Source organism: Galeopterus variegatus, unplaced genomic scaffold (assembly GCF_000696425.1).
Source record: "Galeopterus variegatus unplaced genomic scaffold, G_variegatus-3.0.2 Scaffold2308, whole genome shotgun sequence".
NCBI classification, from domain to species: Eukaryota; Metazoa; Chordata; class Mammalia; order Dermoptera; family Cynocephalidae; genus Galeopterus; species Galeopterus variegatus.
In genome coordinates this window covers 59,410-63,834 of record NW_007728419.1, presented here as the reverse complement: position 1 = coordinate 63,834, position 4,425 = coordinate 59,410, and positions in this window count along the sequence as shown.

Genomic DNA, 4,425 nt, shown 5'->3' with positions numbered 1-4,425 from the left:
TTTTTTTTTTAACTGTATTGTGATTTCTACCTATTTTTTCATCCATTATGTTGAGTCTCCTTAATACTGACATTTGGGACTTTTCTGTAGGTAATTCAACAGTTTCCTGTTGTTTTATGTCTGGTAATGGAGCATTGTCACCTTCTTTTGGGAGTTTCATGTTTCCCTGTTTTTTCATGCTTCTCCTATCTCTGCATTGATGTCTGGGCATCTGGTGGTGTAGTCACTTTACTTCATGGAGTGGTTTTTGAGGGAAGAGATTCTTACATGTAGAATTGTCTTATATTGATAGTTGGATTGGGCTATGTAGGTTTATTTCTGGATGGGTGTGGTAGTAGATGCTGGCTTGCCCTGTGTACCTTCTCCACTCATGTGGGAGGGCTGCTGTGTCAGTCGGGACTCTGGGCTCCCAGGGAGGGTAGTATGTGTCTAGGCAGGTTTTTGCACCCCTGGTGCTCTCTCTATTCATGGTGGCAGGCTCACTGCCCCAGGAAGACATCTGGGTTCCGGGGAAAGGAGAGCATGGATCCAGGCAACCAGCACAAGAGCACAAGTGGCTGGCACAGCCCCCACTTGCTTTCTACTGGAGTGAGTGCAGAGCTTTGAGTTTTGGGGGGTGCTTTGAGGTACCAAGGGGAAGGACGGCCTGGATCTGTTAGACTGATGTGCTCCCCCAACTCTCCACTGGCATGGGCAGTTCTCTTATGTCAAGCAGGGCTCTGCACTACTGGGAAGATGAAGGGCATATATCCAGGCAGTCAGCATGCTCCACCCCTTGCACTCTCTGCTGAGGTGTGTGGGACCACTGGGTTGGTGGAACTCTGAGGTCTCTCAGCTCCTATCCCAAAATGGCCATATCCAGTGGCAGCCCAGAATGGAGGGGGTAGGGGGTGACTCCATGTGTAGTTCCTCTCTGGGAAAAGACAGTCCTGTGGGCTCTTAGCTGCTCCACATGCTGGGATCACTTTCATGAGGGCTGCGGGGTTACCCTGTAGCAAAGTTTGTAGGAATGTAAGATGGGAGTGCTGGTCAGTGGCCCTCCCCCACCTACTTTATCCCAGCAGTGCAGAGTTTCTTGAGCCTCCATGCCAGTCCTGGTGAGGAGTTTATCCTGTCCTTTATTGTTGCAGTCTTGAGTTTCCAGGTCTTGGAGGGTTTTCCTCATTGCTTAGCTGAATTGTGTTGTTTTTTCCTAGACACTCTACTCTTCAGGTGACTATCCAGTTATTACTTTGGACTTTTGAGAGAGATGAGCAAAACTAAAATCAGATGACCTATGGGTGGGTGTACCTCGACTAGATGACCTGTAAGACTGGGATATAATATTTGAGCTAGAAGGAGACCTAGGTCTGCAGGTACCATGTGTGGGGAGAGCTAAAATCATCATCCCTATGTAAAGCCAGGTCTTAAACAGTAGAAAAATGGTTACCTGAGCCTGGGAAGGGAAGGGGTGGATAAATCCAATCCATGGAGCTTAACTTAATCAGAATTTTTCCATATGAACTTTTGAACACTTAGGATACTCATCCAAACACATTCGGAGAAGTGATATGAATTTTCCTCATTCATTTAATAAGCAGAGACTACCCTAGTCTATAAGTAGGGAGAACTCAGTTGAAGGTATATTAATTAATCTAACTTTAATATGACATCATTTAATTTAACCAAGACAGACATGCTACAACACAGAATAGATTTTATATTATTAGCTATTCTGTTACCTTTTCTAGATGACAGTGGTGGTGGTGGGTGTGGATTAATAGGTGCAAAGTTACCGATAGGTAGGAAGAATAAGTTCTGGTGTTCTAGGTTGACTAGAGCTAATAATATTGCACTGTATATTTCTAAATAGCTAGAAAAGATCTTGATTGTAATCACTTCAAAGAAAAGAAAAATATTTAGGTGATGGATATGCTATCTACCTTAAGTGAATCATTACACAATGTATCTATTATTGAAACAACACACTGTACCCCACAGATATGTACAATTAAACTTTAAAAAAATAAATGAAAAATAAAGCCAGGGGTTTGTAATGGCTATCTTGCTCCTAAAACTGATTTTAGAAAAATGGGCTGAGGGAATTAGAACAAGAGTAAGTACTGTGGGCACTGAGCAGAAAATGTCACTCTGAGAATTGGAAACATCCAGCAAGTATTGGGAACTGCAGTAGATTGAATGACCCCCCCCCGCAAAGTCATTAAAGCTTGATCCCCATTGTAACTATTGAGGGTGAGAAATCTTATTATGGTAATTGAAAGGTGGGGCCTTGAAGAAGTGATTAAGTTAATGGTTTAATGGTGGTCATGATTCTGAGGGCTTTAAAAGGAGAGCACATGAGGAACTATCTCTCTCTCTCTCTGCTCTGCCATTTTCTGCCATGTGAGACCCATGCATTGTTCTAAAGCCACCACCAAAGACGACCCCCACCAGATGTGTTCCCAACCTCAGAAACTGTATGCAATAAATTTTATTTTCTTACAAATTACCCGGTTTTGTATATTTTGTTATAAGCAACAGAAATGGACTAATACAGGAACCTACCATGACAAAGGGATTGTGGTAGTTAATTTTTGGTGTCAATTTGACTGGGCCACAGGGTGCCCAGATATTTAGTCAGACATTATTCTGGATGTGTCTAAATGAGATTACCATTTGAATTGGTAGACTGAGAAAAGTAGATTACCCTCCTCAGTGTGGGCAGGCCTCCTCCAGGGTGTTGAAGGCCTAAACAGAACAAAAAGGATGAATGAGAGAGGATTTTCTCTCTTTCTGCCTCACTATCTTTGAGCTGGGACACCAATATTCTCCTGTCTCTGGACTCAGACTCAGACTATACCATTGGTTGTCCTCAGTCTCCAGCTTGCTAACTGCAGATCTTGGGGGGACCTTCTCAGACTCCATAATTGCATAAGCTAATTTCTTATCTCTCTCTCTAAGGAAAAAAGAGAGAGAGAAGAAAGAGAGAAAGAGATCGTAGATAGATTTGTATTATCTTTTAAATATGTTTTTACATGAAATTTTTGAAGTATACTCATGTGTGTGTGTATATGAAGTATTCTCATATGTATATTATACACACACACAAATATCCTATTAATTCTGTTTCTCTGGAGAACCTAGACTAATTCAAAGATGAAGAGATGATACCAACATCCATTTTCCTTTCTTCTCAGGATCAGAATTGGAATGACATTGCATTTCTCACCAGTAGCTCTGGAACCTAGAAAACAAGAGGGATATTTTTAAAGTTGAGGGGAAAAGATTTCTGGCCTGGAATTCTATGCCCAGCCATCTTCCAAATGTGAGGATAGAATAAAAAGCATTTTCAGGAAAGTTCTCAAATATTTTGTCCCCAACATCCGCTTTTCCATGAAGTTACTGGAGGATCTGCTTCATCAAATTAAGGGAAAAAAGAAAAGAAAGAAAGAAATGAGAAGCCAAAACACCCAGGAAATAGAAAATTCTGTAGGAGAGAAAAGGAATTCCCAAGATGATAACAAAGGGAATCTTCAGAGTGACAGCTCCCCATAAAGAGCAAACAGTATAATTTTGGAGTAAAGGAAGACAAGAACCTGGTGGGATATTTCTAAAGAAAACAAAATACAGTGGATAGACCACCCAGTGTGCTGGGAGTTTCATGGCTCTGGTGGAATGTTTGGGTCTAAACTGGTAATAACCACTAGAAAACTAAGGGATAAAAAAAATCATTTATTAACTTAGGTATTAACAAAAAGAATTGTGCAAGAAAGGTGAATTTTTAAGACGTCTCTCTACAAAAATGGAAACAATCAACAAAATGAAAAGGCAACCTATGGATTGGGAGAAAATATTTGCAAGCCATATGTCTGATAGGGTGTTCATATCCAAAATATTTAAGGAACTTAAACAACTCAATAACAAAAAATCCCCTGATTTTAAAAATAGACAAAGGACCTGAATAGACAATTTTCCAAAGAAGACATATTAGTGACCAACAGGTGTACGGAAAGGTGCCCAACATCATTAATCATCAGGGAAATGCAAATCAAAACCACAATGAGATATCCCCTTACACCTATTAGGATGGCTATTATCAAAAAGTCAAATGACAACAAGTTTCAGCAAGAATGTGGAGAAAAGGGAACCCTTATACACTGTCGATGGGATTGAAAATTGGTACAGCTATTATGGAAAACAGCATGGAGGTTCCTTAAAAAGTTAAAATTGGAACTACCATATGATCCCACTTTTCAGTATATATCCAAAGGAATTAAAATCAGGATCTCAGGGCCAGCCCGGTGGCGCATGCTACAGTGCGCCGCTTGGGAGCGCAGCGGCGCTCCCGCCGAGGGTTCGGATCCCACATACAGAATGGTTCCCGCTCACTGGCTGAGCGAGGGGCGGGCGCAGCACCGAGAGTGGGGAGCCCGCTGCCGGGCCCGG